This window comes from Mesoplodon bidens, assembly GCF_964165515.1.
Source record: "Mesoplodon bidens genome assembly, chromosome: 8".
NCBI classification, from domain to species: domain Eukaryota; kingdom Metazoa; phylum Chordata; class Mammalia; order Artiodactyla; family Ziphiidae; genus Mesoplodon; species Mesoplodon bidens.
In genome coordinates, this window is record NC_138165.1 from 53,797,720 (window position 1) to 53,819,021 (window position 21,302).

Genomic DNA, 21,302 nt, shown 5'->3' on the forward strand with positions numbered 1-21,302 from the left:
ATACCGCAGTTCAAAGGCATCCTGTGCCTGATTTTAATGAATCTCACAAATACAAGGAGTACATTAGTGAATTCATCATTATGTTCAAAGAGTTTGATCCATTTGCGAATAACAAGAATGGCAAACAACCTCCCAGTCCCAAAGGGTCAAATTCAGGGGCCTGTTACAAAATCTTTTACAGATTCACCTCTTGACAAATGCATTTTAGGAATGATTAAATTGAAGTTTCACAATACAAAAAGGAAAAGAACAAGTTCCCTGGTAAACCTGCCACAGCTGAGGGAAGAATAGGCTATGGGATGATCTTCTTAGAAACTACAACAATTTTAATGCATTATGGAGTCTACCCTTAGCACAAGATGAGAATGAAGCAGTAATTATCAAAATCCAACCACCTATTATTTTCCATTCAATGGGCAAAAATATTTCTCATATTCTGCTGCGAGAAAGCACAAGGATTTGTTTTTTAAAGATTAGGTTATGCTAGAGAATTATAAACAGCAGGCACCATCAGCACTTAAGATTAGTGGACTTTTTTTCTTCAAGAAATGTAACTGAGCACTAGCTACATCGCCATCAAGCAGGTACCTGGAGGTGAGTGTACAAATATCAACCAACTTCATGAACAGTTGGAAGGTCTGAAATTATTATGACCTTTGTATTTGCTAACTGACATAATTGCTTACTTCAGTGCACAGCTGTAGGAAAGAAATAAGACTCTTTTCACTTGTGCAAACTTACACTGACATATTTGTGAAAGCCCAAACTATCCCATACTGAAAGTTTTGGAATACTCTTATATCTATGGAAAATCTATTTGGATTACAAAATTCATATGAGCCTCACATACAAATTCTGTATATTTTCATTGCTTCCATAACCTTTTCCTCTTCTCCCATTACATTATAGGTTAAGATGACATAAGTATGTGCTGGCAGTAAATACTTTCAGCATGATATGTGTTACCATTCCCTCACAAATAAATATTTCCCTGAAGAAGCAAAGAGTAGAAAGGACAGGCAGAATGCATTATACTTATGTAGCTTCACTGCATCATTTTATTTAGGGCCCCAAGCTGATCCCCTTAGTGTAGCTATAATTTCTTTTGGTCTTACACAGTGTGTATTGGGTTAATGAGGTCAACTTGATCTCTATATGGTACCCTAAACCCATGCCACCTCTTAATATAGCATAATTCTGTGGTGACAAGAAGGAAATATTGAGATCTGGAAGCATTTTAGATTTTTACCTTTCCTCTTGCTCCATGTATATTTGATAATAAAAATTTATCTCAGGTTGTCTTCTTTTGCTTCATCTTCTACTGCCCCAGCTTTAATTCAGGCTATCCTTATTTCTAACCTGGATTATGGCAGTAATCCAGAAGATCCCTCTGCCTCCAGTCTGTCTCTGAATTTATTCTATCATCTACACTGATACCACTGTGTCTAAAACACAGATTGGATTTTTTTTCTATCTTGTTTAAATCTTTCGATGGCCTGGCGATGGCCTGGCTAATTCACTGCATGTTCACAAAGACAGTATCGTCATTAATGGTATTAAATGTCCTTTGGGCAAGCAACATCTGAGCATCCAACAGGAAGGAGTCAAGCCACACACCCTGAGCTATGGGGATTTAGAACCCTCAAGAGAAAGAACTTGAACATGGTCCACAGTAGGAGTCCAGATCTATACAGACATGTCTAATGAATAGGAAGACCATATAATAATCTGATTTTAAGAAGTACCAACTGTGGTCCTGAGAAAAAAATCCCAAGGAGAATGAATTTATAAAGGTGGACTATATCCAACGACAGGGACAAGATTTTGCTAACAACTACTGGCAGTTTTTTGAGATGCATGCTGAAGCCAAACTTGAGCGCACTAAATTCAGCTGTGTGCCCCACCCTCAAAGCATCTATGCAGTCTATGAGGATGAGTACCATGTAGTAAAACCGCATATAATTATGTCAATATGAATCTCAAAATATCTAAAGCTGGACATCTTCCTTTCTTACTTAAGCACTTAAAGAAAGAAGCTCTTTGTATACTGTAAACCTAAGAGAATTATACAGTTGAGATGAGCAGAAGAGATGGGAAGGAAATCCGCAGATGGAAACTGAGAGAATACAGATATACGTGGTATTTTGAAGGCATATATGGGTTTCAAAGCATTCATAGATTCATTGAGAGATAGATGTATAGCATCATTGACAGACACATTAAATGCCCTGGAATCCAGAGATAAAGAAAGGTGAGACCAAAAGTCATAGATAGTCACTCTGGAAACATGTTTAAGTCACTCCTGGCCATTTTTGAAAATGTCTAAAGAGACATAATGAAAAGGATGAGATTCTGGTAGAAGTTTTTGAGTCAGCAATCCTATTTTACATCTTTCAGGGAGGGGGAAATTTCCCCCTCTACCATTCTTGAGTTCTTGTGGCTGGACTAATAATAAAATTGACACAAGACAGATTAAAGAAACAAGCTTAATTGGTACACGCAGAAGTCTCATAGAAATGGGACCTAAGAAGTGGTGAAAGAAGGCAGCTTTTATACATTTTAGACAAAGAAACAATAAATTTGAGGAATTAATGGGGCAAAGAAACTGAAGTTTGAGTGCTTAAATAGTAAGAAAATTTAAGCAAAGTTAGAGCTTGAGTAGTAAATTAGTAAAGAAGTAACAAGGTTTGTTTGTACAAGTTTCTCAGCCCTGAATTCCTTATCTCTGGTAATGAGGATGTCTTTCTACCTCCCAGTACAGGGAAGGTACCTTTCATATGGGAGATTTATTTCCTGCTTTCAGGGAGACAGAGAGGAGTGTTCCTCTTGCATCTACTGTTTCTTAAGTAATTTTAATTCAAAATAATCAATATGCCATTAGGGCATATTTTGGAGCTTCCATGCCCACTCCAAGCACAACACTCTGGGAATCTCCACGTGTTCACCATCTTGGAAGTTCTCCCAACCCTGACCTTTTGCAGTTTTGATGGAAGCATGGTTGATTAAATCATTGGCATTTGGTGATTTTTTTTTAATAAGCACTTATGTACAGTTTTTTTTTCTAAATTTATTTATTTGTTTATATTTTATTTTTGGCTGTGTTGGGTCTTCGTTGCTGCGCGGGGCTTTCTCTAGTTGCGGCGAGTGGGGGCTACTCTTTGTTGCGGTGTGCGGGCTCCTCAGTACGGTGGCTTCTCTTGTTACGGAGCAGAGGCTCCAGGCCACAAGGGCTTCAGTAGTTGCAGCACACGGAGTCAACAGTTGTGGCTCGCGGGCTCCAGAATGCAGGCTCAGTAGTTGTGGTGCAAGGACTTAGTTGCTCCACGGCATGTGGGACCTTCCCAGACCAGGGCTTCCCGGACTGTGTCCTCTGCATTGGCAGGCGGATTCTTAACCACTGTGCCACCAGGGTAATCCGACATTTGGTGATTGATTCAACCTCCATCCCCTTTCCCCTTTCCAGAAGTCTGGGGGTGTGACTAAATTTTCCCCAATTTGCTTTCTTCACCTGGCTAAATAAATTAGTTTGGGCAGCTTTCTCTAATCTCAACTCTTCAAACTCCATCATTTGTTAGGTGCCCTTTTTGAGTCCAACAACTCTATCATTATAAATTACACTGCAATATAATTATTTCTGTACTTTTTTACCTCCTCCATTAAATAGTGAATTCTTCAGTGACAAGGGTATTCTAAATATTACATGGTCGATGCAGTGTCTGATAAAGAGTAAACACCTAGCAAAACTATTTAGTAGATTAATTCCTTCCCCCCATATTCTGTATTTTTCATACAGGTCTATCCATCTATATAGAATGTGGCCACCACCATCCAAATAATGTAAAAAGTAGAATCCCATTCCCCCCGTTATATCAATTACCTGAAATTATTTGCTTTACACTTGCTTTTTACTCTACCTGTTTTTCTTTCTTAATCTTATTCTGTGCTTTTTGTTTTAAAATTTTGTTCTAGTGGTATCAGGAATATGTTAAGTAAAATCTTACATATTTTATATATATTCTATAATATTTTGTAAAAATTAATGAATAAATCTTAACCTTAAAGGAGCTTAGAATCTACTAGGAGATGTAAGACATGTGCACCATAGAAATCTAACACATGATTGAAAGTGAGAAGTTCTATAATAGAGAAACATATAAAGTGGTATGAGAGCTCAAAAGAAATTCCAGTTAGGTTATCAATGAAGTTGTAGCAGACACTATTACTTGCTCACTTGGTGTTGGCAGGATTTGGTTCTTTGCTGGATGGTAGACTGACAGTCTCAGTTCCTTGATGACTGTTCCCTGCATGTCTCCCTCAGTCCCTTATTCTGTGACCCTCTGCCTATACCAGCTCAAAACATAGCAGCTAACTTCCATTAGAAGGAGCAATGGAGAGATGAAGAAAAGGCCAACAAGATGGAAACCATAGACTTTTGGTAAATCTAATATTGGAAGTGACATCCCATCATTTTCACTGTATTATATTTGTTAGAAGAAAGACATTAGGTATGGCCTACATTCAAGGGGAAGGCATTTCACAAGTGAGTAAATACCAAGAGGCAGAGATCAATGGGGGTCATCTAGAGGCTGCCAATCACATATATACCTCATGAAACTTTCATTACAAATGACAAAACAACAAAAACAGCAAAAAAAGTTAGCACAGACACTCCTTGAAGCAATTCAAGTGTATGTTTCTTAGAAGACCCTCTGGAAGGAAAGACAAATACTTAAAAGGAATGGTGAGCAAGAAAATTGCAAATATGAGCAAATCTAAATGCGTTGACACATATAAAACAATAATAGTAGTTTGACGACTAATATAGCATGTAATTAGAAAACAGGCAAAATTATTAAAAAAGAAAAAAAGCAAGATATCAATAGCATGTAGAAGAACAGAGGCAAGTGAAAACAGATGATTCTAAGGTTCTTCTATTGTTTCAGAGCTTACTAAATCCAAGTATGCATATTATATTTTAAGGGTAACCACTAAAAATAGACATAGATTATGCTGTTTCCAGACTAGTAGAATGAGTGTATGGGTATGTATTTGGGGGAAAACGCAGTGGGAATATAAATAAAATTCAATCAGTACAAAAGAACACAGGAAATATGGATACTGGGAGGCATGGAAAAAGCAAGGTAAAAAGAAATCACAAAAGGGTAGAAAGTAAAATGTTTGAAAATAATGAAATCACAAAGTGGAAGATCTAACCAATGAACCAGAATACATAGATGATAGCAACTGGTTAGATATGGGGCCCAAGGAAAAAGAAAATTAAAGATCTGCCATTTTTCACTAGAGTGATTAGAAAGTTGATTGTGATATAATCAAAATCAGGGAGTATAGGACAGGTTACTGTTCAGTGAAATCACATGACAAAGTCAATTTTGAAAATTTTATTTAGATTTCAGCAGCTTTTCCAGAATTTCTAATTAACATGGCCTTATGGTTGGCAATCAGGATAGATGGAGTTACCAAAGCTGTGTTTTATAGCATTTTGCATAAGATTGGGAAAATATCACTTGTCCATATGAAAAAATATGTGTGTGAGTGTGCATGGGGAGGGGAACAGAATGGATCTAAAGTTCCTTCAGGAAGCGCTTTGCCCCAACCAGTTGAGTCTGAGTTGCCTAGGAGACATCCAAATAGAGCTGTTCATTCAAGTAGAGTATAGAGGCATGGATGTTTATTGTAATATCAGACAGACTGGATTAAATCACACCTTTTCCATTTACTAGCTATGTGATTTGGACAGAGATACTTAGTGTTTGTAATCTTAGTTTCTTCAACTTCATAATGGTCACAAGAGCATCACTGTTGCAAAAATTCATTCAGTTACATAAGATAATGAATATAAAATGTGTAGAACAGTGCCTGAAACCCAGTGTGTGATTATTGACAGCTTTATTTACAAGTCAATTTCTATTCCCTTTAATATCCATTATTTAAACATCTCATAAATAACATATCTTTTGTTCAAATTTTAGCATAAAATGAAATCACATCTTGAATTTTATTTTCCTTAAAACAAATCTACTAAAAGACTAACATGTCATATGGTTTCTACTGACATATCCCAACATGTGGGTCACATTTGTTAACATTTCTATTACAGTGTTGTCATTGAGTCGTACAATTCCTTGCCATCAATACCAAATTTCTCCTCAGAGTTCAGAAACATATTTTCAGATTTGATAGTAACAGATGAGCTTGCCATGAGATCAGCACTATAATAATTTACTGCAAATTCTTACCATTCATTTAAGTAAATCATATAGAATACATAAAGCCAGAATATTTATACTATTCTTATCTTGTACATGAGGGAGTTGATAACGTAAAAAACTTTAATTTGTATATAGATACATGTTCCTTCAGTGAAAATATAGGGAGAACATAACCTGAGACAAAGTAAGTAATCTAATGTAAGAAAAGGAACCTAATTAAATTTAAATAAGAAAAAAAAAAGGAAAGGAAGGAGCTATTTCACAAAAATGCATTATTCTAGCAAGAATACTGGGTAGTCTCTGACATTCAATATCTATGACACCATGGAAAAATCACCAACACTAAGCCCCATGTATTTCTCTTTTAAAAATGTTTGGAAATAATTTTGAACTAGTAATGTATTAAAGAGACACTCTTATGTAATTATAGTACAATTATAAAACTCAGTGTGTTTTTCATCTCAAACATTTTTCTACAAACTTGATTTGGGTCATTTTTATATCTATCAGATTTCTATTTAACTTTTTAAACATATAAAATATGGTTAAAATACTTTTCTAATGACCTTTGTTGCTGCTAATTCTAACACATATGTCAGTTATGGGTCAGATTTTTAAATAAACTTTTTACTTTGAAAGAATTTAAGATTCACAAGTTGCAAAAATAGTGCAGAGATTTCCCATGTCCTCTTCCCCTAACTTTCCCCAATGATAATATCTTACATAACCATAGTACATTGTCAACATAAGGAAATTGACATTGGGACAATATTATTAACTCAGTTACAGACCTTTACTGAAATTTCTCAAGTTTTGCATATACTCTTGTGTGTGTGTGTGTGCACGAGCACGCACACGTTGAGCAAGAAGTATGGTTATATGGAAATTTGTCACATGTATAGATTTGAGTATAAACACCACAATCAGGACACAGACTTTTCCATTAGACAAACGCACACGCACACCCTCCTTACTATTACCATATTACTCCTTAATAACTATACCCTTCTTCCACCTCTAACCTCTGGTACTCACTGATGTATTTTCCACTATAACTTTGTCACTTCAAGGTTGTTACATAAATGAAATCATATAGCATAACTCTTTGGGTTGGATACACACACACACACACACACATACAGAGATAGAAATAGTTTCTATATCTATCGATCATCTATATCTATATAAAACCTATTTTTTAAAAATCACTTAGCGGAAGAATGGCATTACCTTTCCTAATAGATTTGGAAAATATCATTATATTACTGCCTATTTATTTTCTTATTTATTATTCTAGATGACTGTATATGCAGTGTCTATTTTTGTCTCTGTTTTGTACTAGGTGTTGGTTGGTTGGTTGGTTTTGAAGAAGATTGAGGTTTGAACTAAAGATAATTTGGTACTCCAGTCTCAAGAATTTCTCTTAATTACTGTCCAAAGACAATCACTGAATTGAATTTCAATAAGATCTATCAACTCTGAAAGAGAAGACTGTATTATTTTCTGAAGTGACAGCAAAAAGCCTGGAAATGTGAAATGTACCTTTTGTGAAATGTACCTTTTGAATTCTGTGTTGGTAGATTTGCGCCTCTGGACTTTTTGCTGGTAGCTGCCCTGTTGCCCTTTAGAATCCCAAGTGAGAGAGAAAAGAAAGTTGAAGTTTTTCTCTCTCTTATTAACACGTTAGGTATGTGTAGCATTTTGCTGCTGGGTTTTATAGAAGTTCTATCTTGGCTAGCAATCACATCAGCCCCCAGTGACTAGAGCTAGCAAAAGCAACACCAGGATGGCTATAAGGATCCCCACCTTCCTCTGCTACTCTTGGTGCTTTGGGAAGTGGCTGGCCAAAACCCATGATCCCACAGGAAGATTCTGCCTTGGAACTATCAGAAAGAGTAGCATCATTTTTATCATTAATCAAATCACCAGTCAGACACCAAGGTGGACCAAAAACTCTATCTTCATTATATGACTGCATTCATTGACCTTTGGTGGTGGTTCATAACTCCCATGCACATGAATAAGCATTGTGCTCTTGGCTCAAAGAGTAGCCAGATCTTAAAGGTAAAGTATAAATTAAGATGTGTCATGAAGTATTGGATTTTTTCTGAAATCTAAATGAGATCATAAATAACAGATGAAATGCAATGACTTAGAACTCAAGGATAAATGGCTGGGCTCACTCAGGCCGGGGGAAGGGAGGGGTACGGAGTGAGGGGCGAGCCTGCGGCGGCAGAGGCCGACGTGACGTTGCACCAGCCTGAGGCGCGCCATGCGTTTTTCCGGAGATGGAAAATAAGATAACACACTCATTTTACTGAAGAAAAAAAGAGATTTACAATTGCTGTTCACTGCTGGCAAAGGCACTGTGATTTCAGACAAGAATTTCAAAAACTAAATGAGAATGTTTCTAGACTTTCCAGAGAGAGTAGGGAATATCTAGGTTCATTGAAAAGAAGATCAGTTTAAGAAAAAAATATGTGAAAGCTGGTTGCTGAGATGATAAGAAGAGGCCAAGGTGGCTGAATCATCAGCAGGAGTGGCATGCGGCATTAGCAGATGAAAAGCTCTTGGTGCTGCAGCCAGGAGTCAGTGCTGTGCCTCTGAAGTGGGAGAGCCAACTTCAGGACACCGGTCCACAAGACACCTCCCAACTCCACATAATATCAAGCGGCGAAAATCTCCCAGAGATCTCCATCTCAACACCAGCACCCAGCTTCACTCAACGACCAGCAAGCTACAGTGCTGGTCACACTATGCCAAGCAACTAGCAAGGCAGGAACACAACCCCACCCATTAGCAGAGAGGCTGCCTAAAAACATAATAAGGCCACAGGCACCCCAAAACACACCACCAGACGTGGACCTGTCCACCAGAAAGACAAGATCGAGCCTCAACCACCAGAACACAGGCACTAGTCCCCCCCCACCAGGAAGCCTACACAACCTACTGAAACAACCTTAGCCACTGGGGACAGACACCAAAAACAACGGGAACTACGAATCTGCAGCCTGCAAAAAGGAGAACCCAAACACAGTAACATAAGCAAAATGAGAAGGCAGAAAAACACACAGCAGGTGAAGGAGCAAGATAAAAACCTACCAGACCTAACAAATGAAGAGGTAATAGGCAGTCTACCTGAAAAAGAATTCAGAATAATGATAGTAAAGATGATCCAAGATTCTATTTCCAAGATCCAAAATCTTGGAAATAGAATAGACAAAATGCAAGAAACAGTTAACAAGGACCTAGAAGAACTAAAGATGAATCAAGCACCGATTAAAAACACAATAAATGAAATGAAAAATACTCTAGATGGGATCAATAGCAGAATAACTGAGGCAGAAGAACGGATAAGTGAGGTGGAAGATAAAATAGTGGAAATAACTGCTGCAGAGCAAAATAAAGAAAAAAGAATGAAAAGAACAGAGGACAGTCTCAGAGACCTCTGGGACAACATTAAACACACCAACATTCGAATTATAGGGGTTCCAGAAGAAGAAGATAAAAAGAAAGGGACTGAGAAAATATTTGAAGAGATTATAGTTGAAAACTTCCCTAATATGGGAAAGGAAATAGTTAATCAAGTCCAGGAGGAACAGAGAGTCCCATACAGAATAAATCTAAGGAGAAATACGCCAAGACACATATTAATCAAACTGTCAAAAATTAAACACAAAGAAATCATATTAAAAGCAGCAAGGGAAAAAAAACAAATAACACACAAGGGAATCCCCATCAGGTTAACAGCTGATCTCTCAGCAGAAACTCTACAAGCCAGAAGGGAGTGGCAGGACATACTTAAAGTGATGAAGGACAGAAACCTGCAACCAAGATTACTCTACCCAGCAAGGATCTCATTCAGATTTGATGGAGAAATTAAAACCTTTACAGACAAGCAAAAGCTGAGAGAGTTCAGCACCACCAAACCAGCTTTACAGCAAATGCTAAAGGAACTTCTCTAGGCAAGAAACACAACAGAAGGAATATACCTACAATAACGAACCCAAAGCAATTAAGGAAATGGGAATAGGAACATACATATCAATAATTACCTTAAATGTAAATGGACTAAATGCTCCCACCAAAAGACACAGATTGGCAGAATGGATACAAAAACAAGACCCATATATATGCTGTCTACAAGAGACCCACTTCAGACCTAGAGACACATACAGATTGAAAGTAAGGGGATGGAAAAAGATACTCCATGCAAATGGAAGTCAAAAGAAAGCTGGAGTAGCAATTCTTATATCAGACAAAATAGACTTTAAAATAAAGACTATTAGAAGAGACAAAGAAGGACACTACATAATGATCAAGAGATCGATCCAAGAAGAAGATATAACAATTGTAAATATTTATGCACCCAACCTAGGAGCACCTCAATACATAAGGCAAATACTAACAGCCATAAAAGGGGAAATCGACAGTAACACACTCATAGTAGGGGACTTTAACACCCCACTTTCACCAATGGACAGATCATCCAAAATGAAAATAAATAAGGAAACACAAGCTTTAAATGATACATTAAACAAGATGGACTTAATTGATATTTATAGGACATTCCATCCAAAAATAACAGAATACACATTTTTCTCAAGTGCTCATGGAACATTCTCCAGGATAGATCATATCTTGGGTCACAAATCAAGCCTTGGTAAATTTAAGAAAACTGAAATTGTATCAAGTATCTTTTCCGACCACAATGCTATGAGACTAGACATCAATTACAGGAAAAGATGTGTAAAAAATACAAACACATGGAGGCTAAACAATACACTACTCAATAACGAAGTGATCACTGAAGAAATCAAAGAGGAAATAAAAAAATACCTAGAAACAAATGACAATGGAGACACGACGACCCAAAACCTATGGGACGCAGCAAAAGCAGTTCTATGGGGGAAGTTTATAGCAATACAATCCCACCTTAAGAAACAGGAAACATCTCGAGTAAACAACCTGACCCTGCACCTAAAGCAATTAGAGAAAGAGGAACAAAAAACCCCCAAAGTTAGCAGAAGGAAAGAAATCATAAAGATCAGATCAGAAATAAATGAAAAAGAAATGAAGGAAATGATAGCAAAGATCAATAAAACTAAAAGCTGGTTCTTTGAGAAGATAAACAAAATTGACAAACCATTAGCCAGACTCATCAAGAAAAAAAGGGAGAAGACTCAAATCAATAGAATTAGAAATGAAACAGGAGAAGTAACAACTGACACTGCAGAAATACAAAAGATCATGAGAGATTACTACAAGCAACTCTATGCCAATAAAATGGACAACCTGGAAGAAATGGACAAATTCTTAGAATTGCACAACCTGCCAAGACTGAATCAGGAAGAAATAGAAAATATGAATAGACCAATCACAAGCAGTGAAATTGAAATTGTGATTAAAAATCTTCCAACAAACAAAAGCCCAGGACCAGATGGTTTCATAGGCGAATTCTATCAAACATTTAGAGAAGAGCTAACACCTATCCTTCTCAAACTCTTCCAAAATATAGCAGAGGGAGGAACACTCCCAAACTCATTCTAAAAGGCCACCATGACCCTGATATCAAAACCAGACAAATATGTCACAAAGAAAGAAAACTACAGGCCAATATCACTGATGAACATAGATGCAAAAATCCTCAACAAAATACTAGCAAACAGAATCCAACAGCACATTAAAGGGATCATACACCATGATCAAGTGGGGTTGATTCCAGGAATGCAAGGATTCTTCAATATACGCAAATCAATCAATGTGATACACCATATTAACAAATTGAAGAAGAAAAACCATATGATTATCTAAATAGATGCAGAGAAAGCTTTCGACAAAATTCAACACCCATTTATGATAAAAACCCTGCAGAAAGTAGGCATAGAGGGAACTTTCCTCAACATAATAAAGGCCATATATGACAAACCCACAGCCAACATTGTTCTCAATGGTGAAAAACTGAAACCATTTCCACTAAGATCAGGAACAAGACAAGGCTGCCCACTCTCACCACGCTTATTCAACTTAGTTTTGGAAGTTTTAGCCACAGCAATCAGAGAAGAAAAGGAAATAAAAGGAATCCAAATTGGAAAAGAAGAAGTAAAGCTGTCACTGTTTGCAGATGACATGATACTATACATAGAGAATCCTACAGATGCTACCAGAAAACTACTAGAGCTCATCAATGTATTTGGTAAAGTAGCAGGATACAAAATTAATGCACAGAAATCTCTGGCATTCCTGTACACTAATAATGAAAAATCTGAAAGTGAAATCAAGAAAACACTCCCATTTTCCATTGCAACAAAAAGAATAAAATATCTAGGAATAAATCTACCTAAGGAGACAAAAGACCTGTATGCAGAAAATTATAAGACACTGATGAAAGAAATTAAAGATGATACAAATAGATGGAGAGATATACCATGCTCCTGGATTGGAAAAATCAATATTGTGAAAATGACTCTACTACCCAAAGCAATCTACAGATTCAATGCAATCCCTATCAAACTACCACTGGCATTTTTCACAGAACTAGAACAAAAAATTTCAAAATTTGTTTGGAAAAACAAAAGTGCCCTAATAGCTAAAGCAATCTTGAGAACAAAAAACGGAGCTGGAGGAATCAGGCTCCCTGACTTCAGACTATACTACAAAGCTACAGTAATCAAGATAGTATTGTACTGGCACAAAAACAGAAAGATAGATCAATGGAACAGGATAGAAAGCCCAGAGATAAACCCACACACATATGGTCAACTTATCTTTGATAAAGGAGGCAAGAATGTACAGTGGAGAAAGGACAGCCTCTTCAATAAGTGGTGCTGGGAAAACTGGACAGGGACCTGTAAAAGTATGAGATTAGATCATTCCCTGACACCATTCACAAAAATAAGCTCAAAATGGATTAAAGACCTAAATGTAAGGCCAGAAACTATCAAACTCTTAGAGGAAAACATAGGCAGAACATTCTATGACATAAATCACAGCAAGATCCTTTTGGACCCACCTCCTAGAGAAATGGAAATAAAAACAAAGATAAACAAATGGGACCTAATGAAACTTCAAAGCTTTTGCACAGCAAAGGAAACCATAAACAAGACCAAAAGACAACCCTCAGAATGGGAGAAAATATTGGCAAATGAAGCAACTGACAAAGGATTAATCTCCAAAATTTATAAACAGCTCATGCAGCTCAATAGCAAAAAAACAAACAAGCCAATCCAAAAATGGGCAGAAGACTTAAATAGGCATTTCTCCAAAGAAGATATACAGACTGCCAACAAACACATGAAAGAATGCTCAACATCATTAATCATTAGAGAAATGCAAATCAAAACTACAATGAGATATCATCTCACACCAGTCAGAATGGCCATCATCAAGAAATCTAGAAACAATAAATGCTGGAGAGGGTGTGGAGAAAAGGGAACACTCTTGCACTGCTGGTGGGAATGTGAATTGGTACAGCCACTATGGAGAACAGTATGGAGGTTCCTTAAAAAACTAAAAATAGAACTACCATATGACCCAGCAATCCCACTACTAGGCATATACCCTGAGAAAACCATAATTCCAAAAGAGACATGTACCAAAATGTTCATTGCAGCTGTATTCACAATAGCCCGGAGCTGGAAACAACCTAAGTGTCCATCATCAGATGAATGGATAAAGAAGATGTGGCACATATATACAATGGAATATTACTGAGCCATAAAAAGAAACGAAATTGAGCTATTTGTAATGAGGTGGATAGACCTAGAGTCTGTCATACAGAGTGAAGTAAGTCAGAAAGAGAAAGACAAATACCGTATGCTAACACATATATATGGAATTAAAAAAAAAATGTCATGAAGAACCTAGGGGTAAAACGGGAATAAAGACACAGACCTACTTGAGAATGGACTTGAGGATATGGGGAGTGGGAAGGGTAAGCTGTGACAAAGCGAAAGAGAGGCATGGACATATATACACTACCAAACGTAAGGTAGATAGTGGGAAGCAGCCGCAGAGCACAGGGAGATCAGCTCGGTGCTTTGTGACCGCCTGGAGGGGTGGGATGGGGAGGGTGGGAGGGAGCGAGATGCATGAGGGAAGGGATGTGGGAACAGATGTATATGTATGACTGATTCACTTTGTTATAAAGCAGAAACTAATTAAAAAAAAGGAAAAATGGCTGTATAGAGATCTGAATTTCCAATTAGATTCAAATAAGCATGTTAAAATTTAGTCCTTCAGTGTATTCAAAACTGTGGTCAGCCTGGCTATGGGTCAGTTCTTTCACTTCAGTAAGTCTCTATGTTTTGTGTTTGTGTGTGTGTGTGTGTGTGTGTGTGTGTGTGTGTGTTTTATAGCTAAATTGCTGGCAAATTGAAATCATAAATTATTATTATCATAAACATAAATTATTACTGATTGACAGCCATAATCTAAAATAAAACCCCCTTTATTATGTTAATGGTTCTTTGTGAGCTTCTCCCACGCATGTTCAATTAAAATATTGGAAATAGAGATGTGAGATCCTTCTCCAGAAATTAACTGAAAAGCAAGGTATAATTAACCAAACTGTGGTATGCAAAGCCTTGAAGTTAAGAATGATATTCATGACTTAAAAATGGATTAAATGTCATTTAAATACAAAATAACATCAAAATATTCCTTAGTAACCTTGCCTGTTGGTCAAGACTTCCTCTTTAGAAGAAAATGCAAATAACTACACAAACACTGCTTGTGATAAGTGGAATAATGACCTCTCCCCTTACAAAGCTGTCCACACTCTAATCCCTGGAACCTTTGGATGTTATATGACAGACATTACTTTAAAATACGATCATGAGTACAGACCTTGAGATTATCCTGAGATGTGGAGGTTATCCTGTATTATGTTGTTGGCCTGGCCTCATCACACGAATCCTTAAAGGTGGAGAACCTATCCTGGCTGAGTTAGAAAGATGAAGAGGAAAGAAGGAGGACAGATTTGAAGCATAAAGAGGTGGAACCTCTGCTGATGCCTTTGAGGCTGGAAAAAGGGGGCCATCAGCCAAGGCATCTAGAAGCTGGAAATGGCTCTCAGCTGACAGTCAGTAAGAAAATTGGGATTTTACTCCTGCAGCTGCAAGGAATTGAATTGTGCCAAGACCCAAATGATCCAGGAAAGGTTTTCAAAACCCTAGAGCCTCTGGAAAGAAATGAAGTCCTGCTGCCACCTTGATTTTAGCTCAGTGAGTTTTGTGTTGTACTTCTAGCCTACAGAACAGTAAAATACTAAATTTGTATTGTTTAAGCTTCTAAGTTTGTTGCATTTTGTTAACAGCAGCAAAAGGAAACAAATGCTCTATGCTACAGAACGGATGTCTACTTATCTATTGATCTAAATATCTGTATCTATCATGTCTTTTCAGTGGTTTATAAAGCCTTGCAGCATGGCACCACAAATGTACCTTAGAAATCTTTTTTGCAGCGAAGGCTGAAGGAAAGGAGGGAGCAAGCAAGAGGGCCTCCTGACACTCACTACACTTCAGGCATACTCGTTCTCCTTTTACATGTCATTTGAATAATGGACCATTCTGCTTATGAACATTTAAAACCACTGTTTTATTGCATTGCATTTTTTCTTGTTCATTATATTGAATGAGTGAAAAAACAGAAAATGAAGGTGCTAGTTCTAAAGATGAGAAATTCAGGTCTCCTATCCTTGATATACTTGAGGTAAAAGTTGAAACTCATTAGGAAAGTTGAAAGTAGAGACTATTTTGACTCAAATGGATGCTCATTAGACCTAAGCCTGTCAACTGTGTGTTCAGTTATGAAGGGAAAGATCAAAGTAGGAAATGTATGAAATGCTTGAAATAATTCAGCAGAGATCACATCTAAAATGTGATATGCACTTAGAGATTTTATAATATTTTAAGCTCCTGCAAAAAGCATCCCCTTCTTTAAAACATGCAAGCCATATGACTTCGAAAGTTATTAAGTCAAACACACTTTTAGCATAATATATACGAGAGATATCAAAGAGAGAATGATTCAATTGGAAGAGAGGTTTTCAGGTAAGGAATAAAAAGAGGGAGAGAAGCAAACAGTGGCACCATGCCTAAGGCTCATGGGAGAGAGAATGTGCTCTGGGCCGCAAGTAATCATCCAGTCTTCACATGGAGACTATCTCTTTGGGGAGAGAAATAAATCAAGTCCTTATGACTCAATGGTACTATTATTTTATACTCCAAGAAAAATCTTTCTAATAATAATTGGTCTTCTATGTGGGTCTACCTTCAGGGATTGAAAATGCTGCTCAGTATCTGGTAAATTTAGTAGTCATATTTCTCATTATTAATAGATAACCTCTCTCTAGAAAGAAAAAAGAATAGATGAATAGCTGTACACAAATTTATAAGTATATAGATGGATATAGGTATATAAATAATTACGTATATAGATACGGATATAGAATATATAGATAAATATAGATATATCTGGCAATAAACATAAATATCAGACACTAGGTCTTTCTCAACTGGAACATCATGAGAGAATTAAGTCCTATTCCACTAAGGCATTTTTGAAGGTTATGAATTATCTTTTCATCTGTGCATTCAAATGGTACTAATTGAGACAAGTAAAATAATCACTTAGACATTTTCTATGTTCTGTGGTTCAGCTGTGGAACTCTAGTTGAGAAATCTCAATTAAGATGATTTATTTGCATAAGTTAACTTGCTACCCACATCCTTCAAATTTCCTAGTCGGCAGACTTTTGGACCCTCTCTCTCTTATGGGGATGACTGAGATCTTAATATATTCTATTATACACATGTTCCATGACATAAAACTCTCAATACAGACTTAAATATGAGCTCTTCCAAGAAATCCTCTTTTATCAGTGTAGCCAGATGTGATCTCTCACTTTCCTAAATTACCTTTGCTCTTTATTTCATATTTTCTCATCTTATTATATTTATATACTGGCTTTTCCTCTCAGATTTTAAGTACTGTAATAAGTGTCAACCTCTATGTTTTTTCTCTGGCCCCAGTCAGAACGCCTGGAACTGATAGGCACAGAGTGCACACTGGTGGAATGAGAAAATTAATTTCTGAGCATACGTCAGTAGCTGGAAAGACTTGACCAAAGTAGGAAACAAATGTTATGAATTCATGGGGTTTGATCCCCATGTGGGGATCAAATTCCTTCAAACTATATCTCATCAGAAAAAAGTAATAAATAAATTTACAGTAGAGACAAAGAAGTATGTGGATAGGCTCACATTACCTCACTGTTCATAGAAAAAAAATAAACCTGAAAATTGTGAGGTCTGGAATGTCATTTTTACATACAAAATTAGCACTTATAAGCTTATTATAGTTATATCTTATTAATGATGGGATAGCATATATGTAATGAATTGCACACCTCTAAACTGGTACTAGCTTTAATACTATGCTCTTAAAGCACCATATATAGCACTCTGTGCATGTGTATGTTAAATTAAGTTTCACCTCCTGAAATTTATTCTGACTGTATTTTAGTTTATCTCCACCATTAAACATTACATCCCCAAAGCTTACCTACTTCCTTTCCTCAAGTTCTGTACATTTTTTACTCTTCCCTAAAATATGGGAAGTCCCATGGACAATATTACTAACTAGGCTAAATTACCTTCCAATTATCAAACCTCACTGTGTGTGCAGTGCACCCCACCGGATGCTAGATGCTGGGTGAATGAAGGTAAGTATCTAATATCCTCTTAGGAACCCATGGTCTAGTGGTCTCAATAATATTTAATCCTGGCACTACTGTTAATTTTTAATTTATCCACAGTCAGTTTCTCAATTTCATTAAAGAGTTGTTTCTTTTTATAATAGAAAAGAAACAAAAACTGTATTCCTAGCCATATGTTATTTGAGATATTATTATTAAAATCATAAAAGAATGTTGAACACTAATCATCTAAATACAAATGAAATTTGAATACCTTTTATTTTTTATTAATTAATTAATTTATTTTTGAAATATTTTTTTATATTTGGCTGCGTTGGGTCTTTGTTGCGGTGTGCGGGCTTTCTCTAGTTGCGGCAAGCGAGGGCTACTCCTCATTGCGGTGCGCGGGCTTTTCATTGCGGTGGCTTCTCTTGTTGCGGAACGCGAGCTCTAGGCGCCTGGGCTTCAGTATTGTGGCGCGCAGTTGCTCCGCAGCATGGGGGATCTTCCCGGATCAGGGCTCGAACCCATGTCCCCTGCATTGGCAGGCGGATTCTTAACCACTGCCCCACCAGGGAAGTCCTGAATCTCTTTTAAATTGCTTTAAATTTTGACTAATTTAATGGGTCTTCCATTTCTATATTAAGCATGTACAGGGTGGATTTAATCATCCAATTTTTTTTCCACCCAGGCCTGATTGTCAAAATTTGGTGAATTTAAAGCATCTATTTTTTTTTATCTTGTTTATCCAGAATCCTAAGCATATTTGGGGTTTAGTTGAGTCATAACTAGGATGCTTAATTCTCAAAGTAATACTCTAGAAATGCCATGAACATCCATAAAATTATACATGTAATGAGCTTTTGCTCCCAGAACTTTGCAAATAGGAAAGTAATGGCCTATAAACCTGGGTTCTAAAAAGTAAAACCACTTAAAAGTTACTTTAATTCACCAGAACCGAATAAACCTTAACTTCCAGTTTTTATTTTAGCATGTCATATAGTTAAGCTAAAAACCACAAAAAGAGCTTTGTTTACTTTATTTTACATAACAAGATCTCTTTTGTTATGTTGAATGATTTTAGATGAGTGGATTATAATTATTTTGTCCCAGGGCTTCCAGAAAAGAGCCCTTGAAGCTAAAATGCATACTTAAGGGGGCTTCCCTGGTGGCACAGTGGTTGGGAGTCCGCCTGCCAATGCAGGAGACACAGGTTCGAGCCCTGCTCCAGGAATATCCCGCATGCTGCCAAGAAACTAAGCCCGTGCTCCACAGCTACTGAGCCTACGCTCTGGAGCCGGGGAGCCACAACCGCTGGGCCCGCGAGCCACAACTACTGAGGCCCGTGCGCCTTGAGCCTGTGCTTCTCAACGGAAGACGCCACCACAATGAGAAGCCCGCCCACCGCAACGAGGAGCAGCCCCCGCTCGCTGCAACTAGAGAAAAGCCTGCGCGCAGCAACAAAGACCCAATGCAGCCAAAAATAAATTCATAAATAAATTAATTTTAAAAAATGCATACTGAAGGCACACTGTGGCATACTCAGAGGAAATGAGGGAGTTGTGCCCCCAGCGCTGTAGGTAAATCGTAGAAACATTGTATTGAGAGAAAATAAACAGTACAAAAATATGTTTTATAAGAATGTATACAAATAAAAGATATTTTTTTTAAAAAACAGCTGCTAATATAGCTCTATCTATCTATCTAATCTGCTTACCTACCTACCTATCTATAACATATTAAAATGGGTGCCTTTTTTGGTGGATAGAGAAATGAGAGTAGGGAACTGGGCCAAAAGAGAATCAAAATTAAAAGAGTTTTGCTCAGATCAATGTGAGTTACTAACTGAGGCATATGGTTAATACAACACTTCGCGTCTGAGGTCCAGAAAATCAAATAAAGAGGAAATAAATAAAAGAAAATAATAAGCTCCTAATCTAAAAAATGTAACCTTTTAACATAGTTAACTTTGGTGTGTTATCTATGGCACAATTGATGAGGGTAGTGACAATTAGGACATTGAAACACACCTCAGCCCGTTTTATATTTTAGTTAAATATCCAGTTATACTCAATATTTGGGGGGAATTGGAATACCCAAATTTATCAAAGATGTCCTAGAATAGACAAAGGAGTTCCTGGAACACATCTCGCATTAAACTCTGTTAATTCTCCTTTTAAGGTGTGTCTGTGAGTTCTTTTCTGTCACCAGAAGAGCCCCATCTTTACAGAGTCTGGATTTAGTGCTCAACCTCTATTCCATGGTTCTAAGCAGTTCAGCTTCAGGTCACAAGGCAGTGTGCTATGAGAGGCGATAGAATAGTGCATTAGAACACGGGCTTTAAAGTCACATTGCCCCAGTTCAAATCCCAGGTCTGCTACTGACTGGCTGTGTATCCCTGGGAAAATTTCTTCAGTATGTCTGTAAAATGAATGGAGTAATTTTACTTATCTTTCAGGGTTATTTTTAGGTTTGAATTTTTTTTTTCTTTTGTATAGAAAACAGTGACAGGCATAGAAAGCCTTCAGTATATGTTAGTTAAAATAATTAGTAATTTTAATAATAAATTTGCATATCATTTAGTGAATCAAAAGCTTTGCTGTTAATAAAATCAACACTCTTTAGGAGACAGTATAATAAAGATCAATTACAGTGCTATTCAAGTTCTGTTTCACAATTCGTTGGTCTGCAAATTGGTTACCAGTCTGTGATAAGTATAGAAACTGAACGTGTTTAGAAACATATATAACAAAATGACATATTTTGTCTATTGAATCTAATATAAAAACTTATATTGAATGTCATCATTTTATTTTATTTTTGTATTGATTTATTTTATTATTGCTTTTTTTTTTAACATATTAGTCTCCAGTGAATTAGGATTAGAAGAAATAACAACAACGACAACACTGGTCTTTTACCACATATAGTTTGAGAAACACTGGTCTACAATTATTCTTTGTCTTAAGTGATTTTTATCAAATTCTTCCAAATACTTTAAAATATTCTCTCAGAGTGTACAGAACCTACACTTTTCTCCATGTTATTGCATGTGAATATAGATGTCTACAAAAATGAATATGGGGACTTCTATGAATTGTAATGAGTGAATAATATTTTATTATTTGAAAACATGACCAACTAGTCATTCTTTCTTATTGAATATTGAAGTTATTCATTTCATTCTCTATTTTACATAATATAAAAATGAACATCCCTGTACGTAAACTGTTTTATGAAGTCATAATTATTTCTTTCTTTAAATTTATTTATTTTATTTTTGGCTGCATGGGTCTTTGTTGCAGCACGCGGGCTTTCTCTAGTTGCGGTGAGCGGGGGCTACTCTTTGTTGTGGTGCATGTGCTTCGTGGCTT

The 21,302-nt window shown here is 36.7% G+C and overlaps 1 protein-coding gene across 1 annotated transcript in view; it reads left to right on the top strand.

Moving 5' to 3' along the window:
• Positions 1-298: 298 nt before the first annotated feature.
• Positions 299-21,302, top strand: part of LRP1B (LDL receptor related protein 1B) — a gene marked incomplete at its 3' end in the record, with an annotated part of 2,330,707 nt that continues 2,309,703 nt past the window's right edge. The window contains exon 1 of the mRNA XM_081243013.1: positions 299-594. The remainder of the gene's footprint in view (positions 595-21,302) is intronic.